Below are 18,952 nucleotides of genomic sequence, written 5' to 3' on the forward strand. Positions count from 1 at the left end.
TTTTTAAATAATTGTACATTTATTCGCAACTTGATTTACAATTCGTCTTAATCCTTTGCAAAATTTTGTTTTGCCTAATTTTAAATGTACATAAAAGATTTGATAATGAAAAAGTTATTTTCTTTTAATTTTAAAATGATTCGTGTCGACTTACAAGCCAACTTGAAATCTATATACCTAATCCTAAATATCATAAATTTAAAATTTTTATTAACAAAAAAAATTATTATTACATAAAATTTAATATAGAATAAATTACAAAAATATATTTGAAAGGCCTTGCATAAGCAGGGGTAAAATGCTACTTTATTATTAAATTGTGTGGTGTATTTCCATCATTCGAATTCTTTTTCTATCAGGTAAGTGAATGATTTTTGTTTCAGTGGTTATTGCGGTGATCTTTAGTTATTAATTTTTATATATGCTTAGGGGGTGATCTTTACAAGTGGTTTCTGGTGTTTAGTTTAATTGTTTAATGTGCTGTTAGGGGAAGATAGAGAGTCATTCGATGGTCCTACAACGATCTAATTGTAACAGCCCATTTTTTCAGTGAAATCAGAATAGTGGTTTTGGGACCACAAATCCGATTCAAAAATAAAATTTATTTTAATTTTATTACATGGTTCGTAATCTGCTAGAAATGTCATGTGAAAATTCTGATAATAAAATTTTATCAATTATTTTCTTAATTAGGGAAAGGACTATATCACATAAAATGCAAAAGTTGAATTCTATTAGCTAGAAGGATTAAATAGTTATGAAATTAAAAACTTGAGGTCCTTATACGGTAATTAGACCATTAAAGAAAAATATGTAGATATTTTGGTGACTCATCCATGGAAATTTAGAAAAAGGGCAATGACTAAATTGGAATTTGAAATAATTTAATTAATTAAAAGATGAAAAATAAAATATCATCTTATTTACTCATCTTCTTCCCCCCCCCCCAAAAAAAATACATGGAAACCCTAGGAGAGAGAGAAGAAACTTTCATGACTTAATTGGGTAAGTTTCCTTGTCCCGTTTTTAGTAATTTTGATATTTTTAAAACCGGGATAGCTTAATCTATCTATTTGGAGGATCAAATTGAAAAGTTATCAAGGTATGAAAATTAGGTCATGGATGCATATGCTAAAAATTTAAAATTTACGGTAGAAAATGAAAGGTTGTTGATAGATAAACAACTTTTACAAAGTGATTTTTGATGAAAACATAATTTAGGGACTAAAATGTAAAGTTTTGAAAATTGATGAAAAATTATGAAATTTATAGAAAGTATGTACTGTAAATTTTATGTTGAAATTTCGGTTAGGCTTGGAATAGAGAGTGAATTGCATAAATTTCATTTTCCAAGCCTAGAGACGAAATTGGAATTTATAGAAAAGTTAGGGGCAAAATGATAATTTTGCCTAGGACGTAAATTGGGTTCAAATGAATATGAAATGTGTGAAATTGATGATTAAAATTATTTATATAGATTCGGACCACAAATTCGAGGTTAGATCGAGAAAAAGAAAAAATTTCGGATTAGTAGATTTTATACGCGAACTAGTGTTGAGTTTTTTCTGATCTGATATATGTTTCTTGATATATGACATTCTAATATGATATTCTCATATATGTACATTATAAGTAAAACTCAGTTTCGATATTTGCGTTTGTGCATGATAAAAAAATTCTGTATGTGGGCCAAGTCACACACTGGGCTTCTAGCTCATTCCTTTGTTTTTATAAGTTTCAGGTGATCCTCAGACTTAGGATTTGATGGCACTTGGTAGCTCGGTTCGATCACTAAATTAAATTTTACGGAAACTTTGTTATGGATTTTATGGACTGTTGGACTGTTTTTGAACTTTAACATTGGTATTTGGGTTTTGCTAAATATTTTTAATTAGATATTTAAAATTGACATGGTTTTATGATAATTTGAATTAAGCGAGCATTTTTACAAAATTAAACAAATATAAAAGTTTTCCACTGTAAGGATCTAAATAAGATCATGTGTTTTACAAGGCAAGTGGTTAAAATTAAGTTTGAGACCATTTTGTAAAAATCAAGTTTCATAAGAAAACAATTTAAGATTTCACAAAAAACTTTTATGAATGTTAGATTTCTCCTACTAGTAAGTAGTAATGAGTTTTTATAAAGTCTTCAATTTTTTATTTCAAAATTAGATCCATTTTGAAAATTAACTGTCAAAACATCATTTTATTTATATAACTTTCCAAATTCGACCATAACGTCTAGGTTGGGTTTAGTGTGTTACATGATATGTGCATGACTTGCCATTCTCAATTTCAAACATCTAAGTTCAGTATATTACAGAGTATATAAACAACAAGGTCCTCAAATATATTGATCCATCGATAAATTATACATTTAATTTGATTATCCTAGCAAAATTCAAACAATTATTATTGCAATCACTCAGTACAATGTCCATTCACAAATAGATTTACCTAGGTTACATAGGACTTTTCAGATTGTAATGTTCTAAGGCTTAAGGTTGGTATGACATTCAAGAACAAAGAGCATCAAAACAGTTTCAAGGAAAAAATTAGTTTGACATATCGTATTATCTCATATTCTCCCCTTAGTGACCCTTTCCCACTCACCGCCTTATTTCTCCTTCTCTCAGCTTCTTTATTTCTCCATGTAGGAAGTGACAACATGATAAACGATCAGCTTACAAGTTTTTGTGCACTAATAATTGAGTTTTCTAATTTTTGTAACTTTGTTTTTGAGTCACTTTTGAATTTTTCAACATGTCTCACTCACAATTCTTTTTTAGTTATTCAAGTACTTTTTCTACTAGTTTTGACTTTTTTTTTTGAATTTTCCATTTGTTTTGCACATTTTAGCTAGTCCTATGATCATTATATCACACTGATTTTTCCTATTTCACTCTGATTTTACAAAACCACTGTTATGTCTATACCTATCCCTCAATACGTATGGCTCGATGTCTAAGTTCATGCAATCCAGAGACCAAATAAAAAGGGTAAGTACAAATTTGTGTTTCAGTTTCAGGTTTTGTATGAAGGTCCATCAAGAAGAGTTTTCTAGCTCAAATATGTGTACTAGAGATTGATGAATATGGTTGGCTTTTTGGCTTTAGGTCATACCAAACAATGCCTTAGGTTATCCCTGTTTATCTCAATATTCACATATTTAATTGATCAAACAATTACAATTCTAATAATTTATCGTTCATACTAGCATGCTCTTTTCTCTATGTTCTCTCTATCATCTAGTATATTTAATTAATTAATGCCTATTTACAGTGTAATATATAGAGTTTAGTAGTCTAATAATTCAAAATTTAAAATCAATCACTATCATGATAAATTTACAGATAAATACAATCAACCTATATAAATATTCCTAATCAATCACTTGTATTTCTACAAGCTCAAGCACACTTTGGACAAGAAAAATAAAAGAAACAACATAAAAATATAAAAATTAAAATTCCTCTGTTATCCCCCACACTTTAGATAACACATTTTCTATAATGTGCAACCCCTAAGTAGACAAGAAATAAAATTACTCGATTGATTATGACATTGTTGTAGTCTTGTAGTGAGTGCCTCCTTCCTTATTTGTTTACACTCGTAATTATAGTTCTTTCATCGTACAGGGTTCCTACATAGATATTTTAGAACAAAACATATATATAAACTACCGTTACTCTTGCTCATAATCTAAAACAAGAAAAAAAATCATCCTATTTAATTGTTTTACAAATCCAAAAATTAGAAATCATATTTTAATCATCAAAATGGGGTGATTGCCTCCTCTCCATCAGAGTTTTCCCTCTCCCTGAGGTATGGCCTCGAGAGGAGCCTCCACCTAACAAATGTGCATGCCAAGTTGGTTTACGAATGTCTGGCCCTTTCTATGTAAATTATTATGGCTAAAACACCACCTCATATTCATACTTCTACTCTTGAGAGTCTCGATCCATATCCTCCTCCTTCTCAACTTCCTCGTCATCACTTCCTTCCTCTTCTTCACTTTCTTGCTCCTCAGATCTATGGTGGGAGTGTATGGGGCCATATTCGTTCAGTGGAAAATTTGGTATTTAAATACCATTTTGCTATGGAAACCTTTTTCTGTCAGGCCCATCTCCTGAATCCACCATATAATTTATTCTATGTACGTAATGCTGCTTCCCTCTACTCTCTCCAAGATGCTGATTTTTTTTTGTTTTTTGTTTTAGTGAAGCTAAGACATCCATCTTCTCCTTTTGTCATTTGTACCAATCCCATATTTGCTTTCTTTGAAGCTCCATATATTGCTTGTATAATGAATCTCGGATGAGACTCTTGGACAGCTTTATAAACTATTTTGTGGTGGTCATTGGAACTCCGACCTTTTTGTACAAGACTGTCACTAAATGGGGGAAGAAAACCTCAACTTTCTAGCCACTGATGCACCTCTTCATGTAGTGGTAGATCTACATCCCGATACATACCTCTTTTTTTCTGCAAAACAACATATAACAAAATCGCTCAGAAAGTTTTTACATTAGAATCATTTAAAGCAGGAGAAATTTGGGTGCATAAAAATTGTATCCACATTTTTGCAATAGGAAACATTATCGATTGATTAAAATTGGTTGGTAGTTCGGTATCCAGTCGGTGTTTCCATTCACCCTTCCTCTCAATTGGATAGTTTACAAGGTTATCCATTTCTATGTCATTAAAATTTATTAAATTAGTGTTACCAAAAAAATTAGTTTCATAGTATGGAACATTGTAAAATTTGCAAATTTCTCAAGGGCTGATGTGCAGTTTCTTTCCCCTCACTTTTATATCCTCCCAAATTTCATCACTAAATGATATCCTAGATTCTTGATCCCTAAAGAATTCATAGAATCTTGGACTACTGGGATAAAAGTGAGTTATTTGGGGGTAACGCAAAAATGCTCCCACCTATGATATCGAACTAGTGCCCAAATTTCTTTACAAAGAATCATAGATGGTTCGAAACTCTTTTCTTGGATGAATGTCTTCCCTTGTAGTTCTAAAAAGTAGTATTCAACATTCTGGAATTAAAATTTTGAGGGGTTTGTGAGCACTGGTGTCTCTTGTTCATTGGTTCTTCTAGTTTTCTTAAGAGGCATTGTCAAATATATTCGACTAGGTGACCTAAAAAAATCAAGCAATATATTTCCCAAAATAATGTAATGCAATAGCAGAACTTGGAAAGGAACTCATAACCTTAGTATATCAAATGTTTTTTGCTTCTTACGTAAGTTCATTACAAATTCCTCGCCACTGTGGAGTTTTGTCCCTACACAAAATAACAAAAAAAGAGGAGAATGAAAATTTGTAGCCAAAAATACAAAGAAAAGAAAAAGTAAAAAGAGAGGTGAGATGTTTTAGATTTAAACAAATGTTAGAATTAGTGGTTTATTTTAAATAGGACTGTGATTTTATGTAATAAAAAATTGGGTAAAGTTATGACTTTGACTGATGGGTTGCGTAATGGGTCAGGTTGACCCTGTAGAAAATTGCAACAATGTCGTGACATCCCTCGCAGTGTCTTGATGTCGCAACACACCTTGAAATCTTGGGATTTCAGGGATATTATCTTCAATTTTGTGACATAGGGGTATTCGTGTCGCAACATTGACTGGATTTTTGAAATCTTTCGAGTTTGGCCTCAGTGTTGCTACACGAAGGTGTCGTCTTGTGACATCGACCATGTTTTGGCCCTTTTTCTTGAATTTCAAGGTGTTCGATTCAAATATCCTATCCTTACAGTATTTTAAATCCTAATTTATCTTACTTATTCCTACTCTTACTCAAATGTATTAAACAAATTAACTTTACAAAAATTACAACAAAAATAATAAAGTATTTGTAGATTGTGTTGCTATTGGACTCATCTATTAGCTTCGTCAGTTTGTACATGGACATATCTTTTATCGATGTTTTATTCGTGTTGGTCCAGCATCTGTCATTTCACTCCACTGTGCTCCTCTTTTCTCGCTCTCAAAACTTGCCTTTTCTTCTCGCACCAATTACAGAGAATACCCTTCCCAGATCAAGGTAGTTAAGGAAATTTACAGATATTTTATAGCATATTTTCCCAAGAATTTCCCTATTACCCTTGTTCTGTTTGTGACTACATTTAAATACTTCAGTCTCACCATAGATTTTCATGATTAATTCATTATTTTCTAAGTCAATAGTGGACCTAGATGTGGCTAGAAATAGTGATGTGGCTAGAAACGGTCTCCCTAATAGAATAGGGGTTTCACGATCTTCTTAGAAGTCTAGAATTATGAATTCTACTGGGATTCTAAAACTGTACACTTTAACCAACATGTCTTCAAGTATCCCTTTCGGTTGTATCGAAGATCTGTTAGCTAACTATAGAGTGATATGCATATTTATAAGTTCCCCTAACCCATGTTTTTTATAAATTGATAAATGCATTAAATTAATACTATCTCCTAGGTCACATAGGGCCTCACTAAAATGAATGTATCCTATCTCTATTGGAATAGTAAAAATCCCCGGGTCTTTTAATTATGAGGGTATTTGTTTTGTAATAATCACACTATAAGATGCGTTTATATTAACTTGCTTTCCTATTTTAGTTTTCCTTCATCTAGCCATTATTTCTTTTAAGTATTTAGCATATTTAGGAAATTTTTCAACTAATTCTATAAGAGGCAAATTAACATTTAGCTATTTAAATAGGTTTAAAAAATTCACAAACCTAGCTTCATCCGTTTTCATTTGTCCTCTAACCGTAAGGGGAATGGTACCTTTGTAAGTACAGGTTCTATGTTCGGCTCGATTTTTGGCTCAACTTTCGGCTCGGCTACCTTTTCTGGATCTAGTTTAGCATTGCCATTTTGAGGGATTTCTTATTCAAGATCATTGGCATCCTCCTCTTGAGTTGGGTTATTTAGGCTACTTAGTACTTTCCTCGAATGAAGAGCTATTGCTTTCACGTACTCATTCTCTTCTCTCCGAGGATTATTTTCGGTGTTACTTGGAATGCCTGTACCAATCCGTCGTTTAATATCTCTCATTATGCTCATGAGTTGGCTTATTTGATCTTTGAGTTTTGTCAATTTCTTTTTCGTTTGGGTACACTCAGACTACACCTGTTTTACTTTAGTTCGTATTAACTATATCTCTCCATCGATTCGATCCACTCTTTGACCACATATAGTATGGTCATTTAGGTTGGCCCTTTCTTGAGGTTTCTACAGATATGGAGGTTGGTAAGCAATATTTTATTTAACTTGGTTAGGACTGTTACGCCTTCCTTGATTGTCACCTCATCTCGGGTTTGGGTGACCTCTCCAGCCAAGGTTATAAGTAATTGAATAGGGATTTCCACCTCTATTCTAGATGTAGTTTACGTTCTCGACTGCATTTATAGGATACTGGTCGATTTGTCTATCTCCATCATATATTGTGGATCTACTGGATGTTTAATCGATCCGGTTAAGTCTACCTAAAAATTGTTTGTATTTGTCTTCTTTATGGATAACTTTAACTGTGGTGGGTCTCTGGCCATAAGTAAATTGTTCATTTGGCCACTTGTAGGAATTCATCACCATATTCTCTATTAATTCATACGCATCCTCGTATGTTCGGTTCATTAAGGCTTCTTCTGTGACTTCATCTAATCCTGATCGTGAGTTTGCATCCAGCCCAGTATAGAAATCTGAAATTGTAACCAGTCAGGTAGATCATGGTGAGGGCATCTTTGTACCAACATCTTAAATCACTCTCAAGCTTTATGAGAAATTTCTCCTTCTAATTGCTTGAACGTTGCAATCTCCTTCATAAATTGGATCATTTTCCTAATAGAAAAGAACGTGTATAAGAACTTATCTACAAGTTCATTCCATGTTGTGATAGATCCTGGTGTCTGTGAATCTAACCAAGAGAAAGCGTTATCTATTAAGGAGAAAGGGAACAACCGAAGACGAATAGCGTCATCGGTGACCTCGTTAAATTTGAAAGTATCACAAAGTTTGAGAAATTGTTTTAGATGTTGGTTTAGGTCATCCTTCCTTATCCCTTTGAATTACAGATTATTCTATAACATCTGAATCATGGTCGATTTCATCTCAAAATTATTCGTTGAAATGATCAGCCTTGCAATGTTGCCTTGTAACATGTCTAGATTTGGTAGTGCTCTTAGGGTACATTCTTCTCGAGCCTTTGACAATTCTAACGGTAATTGCGATAGAGGTGGTGGTGTTAAGTCTAGTAAGTTAGAATCGTCAAATAGTGGATTTTCTCAAGGTCGGTTAATCGTAGTAGGTGGGGTATTTTACATCTATTTTTGCTGCTGTCAACGATTTCTACGAATAATTCTCTCTAAATCAATGGTTGGCTCTATAGGCATGCCCTTACCTTGAGTCATACATTGAAACCACAAAGAAAAGTAAAAAACGTTAGTAGAGAAAAATAAAAGAAAATAAAAACAAAAAATAAAATTAAAGTCATATCTATAATTTAAAAATTTTCTAACTATCCTATTAAATGTAAAAATTAAAACTAATCTAGAGGCGTTGCCTCCCTGACAACAGCCCCAACAACTTGATCACCTCTGGACGTACTAACGTCTAGAGTGTAAATCTTGCAACCAAATATTATCGTTATGAATTGATAATTGTGAGAACAGAAATCCACAAAGAGTTGATGAATCCACAAGTCGAGTTCCACAACGAATGAAAATAAAAGCTAGAATAAAATTACAAATGAAAATAACCTAAGTACAAAATAAACTAGAAAGAAACTGAAAATAAAACTGAATGAAATTTGTATCCTAAAACTTGTATAATAACGGTTTATGAAGTGTTTAGAGACGTCTATTTATAGGCTTAAGGTTGGTTGTTGTCTATTAACCTATTTCGGTTGATGTTTTACATTAAAGTTTGTTGTATAGACCAAAACACCCTTAGGTCATTAATTCTCCTGGTTAAGGTAGTGTCGTGACGCCCTCTGGCCTATGCCGCGACACTGATGGCACTTTACAAGTTGAGGCTTGACTATAAGGTTGTGTCTTGACACCCTCTGGCTCTGTCACAACACTGAAGGCAATATGCTCCTTTTGAGTGCTTTGCTCATAATGTTGCAATATTGGCACTCTGTGTTGCAAAATTACAGCCAGTCTTGTATTCCTATGCCTCTGAATGCTGTCTTGCACACTCACTGAATATGTTACCCTTCCTTTAAGTCTATTTTGGCCCCTGAGGTCATATAAATGGTTTAAATTGCAATTTTTTTTATTATTGATTACCTAAAGATGAAAACTAAGTGAAAACATATTTAAATAGATTTAATATAAGCTCTTTAAGTATAGAAAATAATTTAATATGCTACAATGAATTGTGACAGATCAATGCTCACAATCCTATGGCATGCCAATAATATCCAGTGGTTCCAAGAGATCACAATGCCAACATATCACTTGTATACACATTTACCTACTATTTTATGCACACTTTCACTTATCATATTCATATGTTCATAACAATTTGATATTCACTTATAATGCACTTTTCAAGTGCTCACAAAATTTCTTAAAAGGCCATATTCACTTTAAGTCACTATGGTGTGCCTAAAACCAGTAGTCCACTTAACATTCTCGATACCCTTTGACTGTGTCACAACACTGAAGGCAATATGCTCCTTTTGAGTGCTTTGCTCATAACGTTGCAACATTGGTACTCTGTGTTGCAAAATTGCAGCTAATCTCGTATTCTTATGCCTCTGAATGATGTCCTGCACACTCATTGAATAGTTACCCTTCCTTTAGGTCTATTTTGGCCCTTAAGGTCATATAAATGGTTCAAATTATAATTTTTTTATTATTAATTACCTAAAGATGAAAACTAAGTGAAAACATAATTAAATTGCTTTAATATGAGCTCTTTAAGTACAAAAAATAGTTTAATATGATACAATGAATTGTGATAGATCAATGCTCACAATCCTATAGCATGCTAATGATATCCAGTGGTTCCAAGAGATCACAATGCCAACATGTCACTTATATACACATTTACCTACTATTTTATGCACACATTCACTTATCATATTCATATGTTCATAACAGTTTCGTATTAACTTATAATGTACTTTTCAAGTGCTCACATAATTTCTTAAAATGCCATATTCACTTTCAGTCACTATAGTGTGCGTAAGACTAGTAGTCCACTTAACATTCACTGTCACATACACTTAGCACATGCTTGAAAATTTCACATTTATCACATATCACAATATACAAGCATCATATGTAATAAACCATAGATCAAGTAAGACGGCTTACGATCGAAAATTAGATTACGTATTTAGGTTAATCTAAGCTCCCATTTAACTTTAGGAATCGCGCTTAGAAGTAGCAATTCCGGTCACTCACCTTGTCGTTTTCGTTTAATGGTTGAAGGCTAGATAAGCTTTTCTTTGCCTTTCAATTTGCTTGTAGAGCCTCCTAACACTTTTTTTTACATATTAAACACATTACAAACTCATCATTTATAGCCTTAATTACATTCAAACAACAACAAAATTTTAGATATATACTTTTCCCCTCCTAATATAGAAAACTAACTAGTTAACCAAAATAAGAGATTTTCTCCCTCAATTTTGATTTCTAATCCTTAAACATATTTCTTAACATCCTAAATATAATATTATTACAAATTTAAGCTATCAAAATCACCTAATTTATCATATCTAACTTCTCCCAAAATTTAAGCATATAAGATCGATCTATGAGGAAAACTCTAAATTCATAAAAATTCTTTAACTATCTATTAAATTGAGATCATAAACCTTCTAATTAATTAAAAATAAGTTAAAAATCAAATTAAAACAAAAACTTAACTTCATAATTTTGATTTCACCATTTTTAAGCCCATTTTCATTTTGAAAACTTTAGATCTATTAAAATCTAGTAATAGTTTATCAAATCTCGAATTATATAAACAAAAAACTTAGATCTCATTTGGTGAAAAATGTTTGAAGAAAAATGAAGAAATTGATGAAGAAAACATGACTTTTCTTTAAAATTGAAGGATAATGTAGTGTTTGGAAGGTAGGAAAATCAATATAGTTTAGTCAACTTGAGAGAAAAAAGTTTTGATTTGATTTTTAGAAAAATTTTCGAATGGGGAGTATGAAGGATGGAAGGGATGTTCATGGGTTTAAATAAGCAAGGGAAGGAAAAACTAATTTAGGAAAAACTAACTTTTAAAATTAGGGAAATTTGTCGTTTAAAAATTTTCAGTTTTCACCTTTTTCCAATCAGTACTTATTTCAAATTAAAACCCATCTCTTCAATTATTTTCAAATCCAGTTTCATTTTTTTCCATTTGTTTCAAGCAAATTATTTTTGGGACCCCTAATTTTAATTCCCTAACCTAAATTTTAGTCTCAATTATTTTTATAATATTTTTATTTAATTATTATGATCCTAATTTTGAATTTCAAATCGAATATCTGGTCCACTAACCCTGCTCTACTAACCTGATTTTTAGGATGTGACAACTCTCCCCATCTAAAAAGAATTTTGTCTTCGAAATTACCTAAACCAAAGAATAGGGATATTGACGCCTCATCACGTCCTCGGTTTCCCGAGAAACCTCTTCAGTTTTGTGATTATGCCACAAAACCTTAACAAACTGTACACTCTTATTACGCAGTACCTTCACCTCACATGCCAGAATCTCAATTGGTTCCTCCTTCTACGTAATATCAAGTCGAACTAAAATCTCCTCAATCGGAATTATATGTGATATATCATATCGGTATTTATGTAGTATAGACACATGAAACACATCATGAATACAATCAAGTTTTGTTGACAACCTAAGTCAATATGCTACCAGTCCAATCCTCTCAACATCCTCTTAGGGTTCAATAAATCTCGGACTCATCTTACCCTTCTGCTCGAACCTTAAGACCTTCTTTTACTGTGAAACCTTTAGAAACATTGTCTCCAACTAGAAACTTGATATCATGGTTTTTCAAATCTATATAAGACTTTTGCCTATCTGAAGCAGCCTTCAACCTTTAACAGATCAATTTCACCTTCTCCTCATTCTCCCGAATCAGATCTATCACACTCTTGTTTGGTGAACCGATATTTTTAGAGGGTTGTTCTGGCGAAACCGCCTAAGTTATGAGATTTAGACTGGTTAGCATTAGCAAATTACCTGGTGATTTATTTTACTGAGCTTCACCAATTTTATGGACTCTTATTTCGCAGTTGGCGAGTTTCTTGCTTTGGCGAGATCCTAATTTGGTGGATTCTCCTGTTAATAAGTCTACCACTCATGTTTTGTGTTGTTGTAAACATAATTGTGTATTAGAAATAGTGGTTAATGGTACACGTTTAAGTCATTGGCATCCTAGTGGAGGTAAAGTGTTAATAACCAGGACACTTGTAGAGCCTCGTAAGATATGATTAATTAATGGAAATGTATGTGCATGATTATTAATTAGATATTTACTTTGAGTGGGAATTGGACTAGAATTAGCTACAAATAGGACAACCCGGTAGTGGGGAGAATATTTTTATTTCATTTTCTCTGCTCACCTTCGTTATCATTGAAGAAAACTAAAAAATGTTCTTTATTAATTTTAGAGGAGCTAATTGTTAATCTTATAGAAGCTATCTTCTTTAAGTTGTTTCCTAGTAAACTATTAAGTTAGGAAGAAGTAGTTGTAAGGGCTATCTGAAGACTAGACATGTAGAAAACTTCCTTTTGGAAACAGTTTGCATATTTATCGATTCTTGTTATTATGTTGAATTTTAGTTGTTCTTGTATTGCAAAAAAATTATTTTATGATTTTTATCCAAAGATACGGAAGAAGGTCCCAATGTTAAGGGAAAATAACTTGTTAAGTAGAAAACCCAATGTGAAGGTTTCTAGTGAGTTCCTCTGTACTTTGTGTCTATTAAATGTATTAAATTGTTTAAATTGTCCTGTTGTTTATCCAGGTAACTCACCTTAACCTTTAGATTTTGTACGTCTATTAACGGAAAGTGGAAATAGGACGATACATGTATTGCTGATGTCAGTAAATTGTTTACATGAGTCCTGCATGTGCATTGATATGAAAACTCCTTCCTTGGTACATTAACTCCATATCTAGAATGATGTAAGGAGTTATCAAAGGTTTGATATGTATTATGGTGAAAATAAAAGACAGTATTATATGTTTCACCTCCGATATGGCACTTTAATGCTAATTGTGATTGGTGAACACTCAACCTTGTGGGGGAACACTTACATGCTCAAATTAACAAGGAAGAATGTTGGAGGTTTGGTGGGTATAATTGGTCTACTAGTTCTACGAAGTGGCCAGAAGAAAATGGAATATTGGTTCTTCGAAACAAGGATCAGAAAATAGAATAAAGAAAGATGTGATTGTACTAGTACAAAGGTGCATAAATGTGTTAGATGATGTGTGGAAAATGTGCATGGTGTTTAAGAGCACGTGAAATGGTTATAAAGATTGGTCTATAATGCAACATATTAATAGAGTCTTCGTGACATGTGTCCATCAAATGTTAGTCTCTGTTTGCAGATAGTATCCGCCAATTGTCATATCCACTTACGGATGGTATTTGTCAGCAGATGCTTTGAAAGTGAAAGATTGTATCTGACTATAATGACGTGTCTTTTAGATGATTTATGCCTTGGTCTTCTGGTCTTAGTTGAACTTTATTTTAAGGTTGTGCTTCCATGGAACTCATTAAGTTCTTATGAACTTAAGGTCTATTTGTTTACCTGTAAAAGGTTTTACGGAAAATATTTTCATTATTTTCCCATGTTTGTTTGGTAGAAAATGAATTCCCACTATAAACCATTCTCCAAAATTCAGGAAAAGAAGATTTTTTTAGGAAAATATCTTACCATTTTCTTTTCCCAAAGATATTTTGCAATTTTATTCTCTTCACACCCCAACAAACTTTCCCTTCCCTCTTACCCTTCCCTCTTCCTTGCCACCTCGATCTAGTGTTTGCCGTCAACCAGCAACGTTTCTCAGCACCAGTCGCCAACATTCATCTTTGATCTTCTCCCTTTTTGCCTTTCGTTGTCGAAATCTACACTACACCAATCAATGATGGTGTTCATCTTCCTCTCTCGAAGGTAAGAACAAAAAAAAAATCTAGCTAATGTTATTTTTATTGATTGATTTTTTCAACTTTTTCTTTCTACTCTTTTTTAACTCTTTAGCCACTTTCTCCTTAGTCTTGTTTTGTTTCCACTTTAATCTACAATATTTTTTTGTATTGTCTTTATCTGAATTTTTATTCTTGTAATTTTTATTTTTTAGAAGTGTTTCATTTATAGGTCAAAGTATATGATTTTCATTGGGCTTTTTGTTGACTTGATTCTATTGCATGTTCGATTGAACAAAACAATGGAAAGTTTCTCAAGGGGGTTCTCTTCTTATTCTTTGATTGTTTTCAAAATTGCTTGTGATTTCAACTAATTGAGTTCTCTTTATTTCATTTCTTGAATTTTTTTAATGAGAAAATTATGGGTTTTAATATTAAGATGATGTTAACATGGAGTTTATGTTTTGGTAAAAGTTGATGTTTTTCTTTAGTGAAGATTGATTAATTGGGTGAGACTTTATATTTAGGATTTAATCATGAATTATGCCTAGTAGTATGTGTGGATGTGGATCTAGGGATTGCCTTCATTTGTGTTTATGGATTATCACTATTGCTATGTTTGAATATGAGTTGATATTATTAACTGTGCTAACCTTGGTATGAGTCAAAATAAAGCAACGGAGTATGTGTGGTATATCACACAATAAAAACAATCACTCACAACCACATAATTCGGGATATTATTGGTTACAGAATAGGAAATTGTTTTATTTCATGAAAAAATAAAGCAACTATACCAAGTGTTGTAATCCGAATATGAGTTGTGGTTATTTTGGGGTAGAAAGTGTAAGAATAAGAAGAAATTGTGGATAAAAGTGTCGGATGCATGGTAAAAAGTTTAGCGTTCGAGTTATCGATGATAACGAAGAGTTTATTAAAAAGCTTGTGCGAAGAAGAGAGTAGAAAAAATTTTGATGGTTAATTTTACTAACGTTTTGGTGTAAGGTGTTGTTGAATTTAGCAACTCTTTTTTGAATGGTTGTATGTTGAAATTTAAGGTTCCTAGGGGGAATCAATTCTTTATGCAATTTTCAGTGTTTTGGGACATTAGGGGCGTTGGCTTTTGATTGATCTTCGTTTGATCAGATTTTTGGAGTTGTTTCTTTTAAGGTGTTTGTGAGTTATGCTTGTGTGATGTTGTTGGAGAGTATGCTTTTAATAATTTTTTGGGTTTTATCTATCCCCATTTTGGACAATTTTCTTGTTCATATTATGTTTTTGGTTAAGCTATGAGTGCTGATGATCTTTTTGGGTGTTTTCATTGTTATGTAGTTCGTGTGTGTCTTTGGGTGATGGTTGTTTTCATCTTTTATTTGGATTAATAAAATTGATTTTGGGCAAACTAAAAAAAGAAAACAATCGAGCACTCGAGTGTGATAGTTTATGGATTTTCACTTTTCTTTTACTGTAATATGTATTGCCAAAATGATAGGATAGGAACCAAAACATACATTGAACTTGTAATGCCTGCATGTTTTGCAAATGCTAAATTAGGTGCAGGTGATGTCAATAGAGGTGGAAGGATTTGATGATGACTTCCTTTGTAGTGTGTTTGATTATCTTGTGGGTCGTGAATCCGAGGCCAAAGCTTTCTTGACTAAAAGTACAAAGCATAGAAAATTTTGGCTTCAAAAATTTTCTCAAGGTTAAAGATATTGATGTTTTAATGTGGTGTAATACTAGTAATGCACTTAGGCAATTATGTAGTTATCATATGGTGTTCTTTTATGGTTCGGAAGCTAATTTTTATTATTCAATATTTGTTTTTTTATAACATAGTTAAGAATCATATATTCACTTTGTTTGTTTTCAATTTATGACTATTAATATTCTAAATTAATAATTGAATACTATTATATATTTAATTTGATGTATTTATTTATAAATAAATCATTGCGATATATGTAAAAATAATGTAAAATATAAACTTATAGATATAAAATAAAATCAATTAAACAATAAAAGATAATAAATTCTCAAATGAACATTTGTTTCATTTAAAACAACTTTAATGAAAAATTTTCAGGAAATCTGTCAAACAACAGAAAATATTTTACATAGAGTTCATCCAAATACCAAAAAATATTAACTTTTTCAGAAAAGTAAGTCATTTTCCTGAAATCATTTTCTGGAAACTATTTTTAGTTAAACAAATGGACCCTTACTTAGTCTCTTTTTCTTATTTTCATGTGTTATGTCACACTTGATTATCTTTTATGTCTAGAAATTTAAGGAAAGTTAGGATTAAATTGAACATACCGGTGAATTGTCAGGCTTCACTAGGAAATTTAGAAATTTTAGTGGCTAAATTGTGACTAGTTGGATCTCAATTCTTGTTTAGTTAGTTTGGGACTGTCTATGTAATGGCCTAAATTCAAGGTTATCGGAACAATGGTTTCGTAACCATAGATCCGATTTAAAGAAAAATTTATTTTAATATTTTTGCTTGAAAATTTATATGATAGGAAAATCGTATGAAAATATTGATAGGAAAATTTTATCGATTTAGTGATTAGTTCGAAAAAGAAATTATTGAAGAAATTGGGTAAAATAAGGTATCGGGACCTCTATCTCGTAAAACCGAGTCAAAAAATAATTTTATAAATATTTATGAAATGTTATTAATGTAGTATTAAAATTTCGTTAGGAAATTTTAATGTTTGGGTAGTCAATTAAATGAAAAGGACTGAATTGTAATAGGTGTAAAAGTTGCTAGAGTGATTAAATAGCTTATTAGTCTAATGAGAAAGGATTTAAAGGTAATTAGACCCAAAAGTTATTTGGGCTGGCGGCAAGGGTATGCAATCAGCAGAAAAATTGATAAATTAAGGGTAAAATTGGAATATTGCAAAATTAACTAAATAAAACTAGGACTAAATAGGAAATATCTAGATTTCTCTTCATTTCTCTTCAATTCCAGCAGCTAAAAACGCCATAGGAGGGTTATCTAAGCTGGTATTTCATAATTTTTGCACCAAGTGAGTTAATCCTTGCCTTTTTCTTGTAATTTTTGTGTTTCTAAGACTTTTACAACTAGATCCTACTATTAAATTCATTAGTTTTTGATTTCATGGATGAAATTTAAAGTCACCATGGTTGAGTTCTGTAAGTTTATGATGAAATATAATGAAATTAAAGCTTTAATTTGTTTATGAGATGATTTTATTAGGCAATTTCAATGGAAATTGATTTTTGGGACCTAATTGTGAGAATGTTTGGAATTAAAGTCTATTGCTGAAATTCTGATTCCTAAAGGTTGTAAACTAGTTTAAGGTGATAGAATAAAATGTTAATTGAGAAAAATCAGCTCAATTGAGAGGCTAATTGAGTAGGGACGAAATTATCCTTTATTAAAAGCTTAGGGGAAAAATGGTAATAAACAGCTTGCACTAAAACAGTTTGGACAGCAGCAGTAGACTAACTTTGAAAAATCACCAAAAATTGTAGGAATCGAATTAGAAGATGAACAAAATATGTAATTAAAGCTTATTGAGTCTAGTTTCTCATAGAAGAAATATTGTAAGTAATAGATTTGTAAATTTTGAGATATAATGAATTTTGTGAGACAAGGTCAGAATGAATTCGGGTTCCCCTGTTCTGACTTTGAGAAATTATAAAAAAAATTGAATAAAAATAATTAGGGACTTAAATTTATATGTCTAGAATTCTGAATGAGTCTATTTTTAATAGAAACAAACAAGAACATCATTTGAATTCTGTATAAAGAGATAATTTATTTTTAGTGAAGAAGGGTCAGAACTGTTAGACAACAGAACAGGGGTGACTTTGAAGAATAAACTGTACTGATTGGCTAAACCAAAAATTCTGAAAATTTTATGGTAAAAATATATATGATTCTAGTTTCAGGAAAAATTAACGGATCTTAATTTCGAGTTCCGTAGCTCAAGTTATAAATAATTTAGTGACTATGACTCAAGTAGACAGCTTTAAATGAACTATAAATAATAGTTGAATTATAGAGAATGTTGCATATGAACATGAAATGTATTAAATTGATAATTAAATTTATTTATTTAGATCCAGAAGATTCAAATACGAAGCTAGATCGAGGAAAGGAAAAGTTCGGGATTAATAGATTTTACTGTTTACAATCAAGTATCAAGGTAAGTTCGTGTAACTTGAATTATATTCTTAAATTACTTGAGATTGTATGTTTTTGATATGAATATGATTTGAATGTTCATTGTATGAAAATTTATGAAACATTGATATATTTGATAAAATGGGAAGAAATCCGTTTGAATGAAAGGAAAATTCGATGGATTTCGAAAAGGAATTGACGGTAAAAGGATCTAGCCGGACGGGTGATCCTATCTGATATAGCCCTCCCGAAGAATATGTGTAAAATGGATTTAGCCTCGACGGGTAATCCAAATTAGGTTCTGAATTTAGCCTTGACTGTAATTCAGATCCAAGCTTATTAGAGTAATTGTCGTTGAGGATTTAGCTCGACCGGTAATCCCGCCGCAAGGTTGAGGTTCATGGGAGTGTGCTCTCTCGAAATGGAAATGTGCGCACATGAATATGAATTGACGGACCGAATTGTACACTAAAAGTGTACCTCTGAAAATCCATTGAAATTCGATAAATTCAACGGATAAATATGAAAATAATAAGGAATGAAAATCATGGTATTGATGAGTACATCAATCATGGTATATATATATATTATTGATACATGGAAATTATTGTACTAACTTGAATGTTGAGTTTGTGCATGTTAGGGTAATAATGCATTGAATAGATA

The 18,952-nt window shown here is 31.8% G+C and overlaps 1 non-coding gene across 1 annotated transcript; it reads left to right on the forward strand.

Moving 5' to 3' along the window:
- Positions 1-7,720: 7,720 nt before the first annotated feature.
- On the forward strand, positions 7,721-7,827 carry LOC128281489 (small nucleolar RNA R71). The gene has a single exon (XR_008271704.1). It is a non-coding gene; the product is annotated as a small nucleolar RNA R71 (small nucleolar RNA).
- The last annotated feature ends 11,125 nt before the right edge of the window (positions 7,828-18,952 follow it).

Source organism: Gossypium arboreum, chromosome 1 (assembly GCF_025698485.1).
Source record: "Gossypium arboreum isolate Shixiya-1 chromosome 1, ASM2569848v2, whole genome shotgun sequence".
NCBI lineage: Eukaryota > Viridiplantae > Streptophyta > Magnoliopsida > Malvales > Malvaceae > Gossypium > Gossypium arboreum.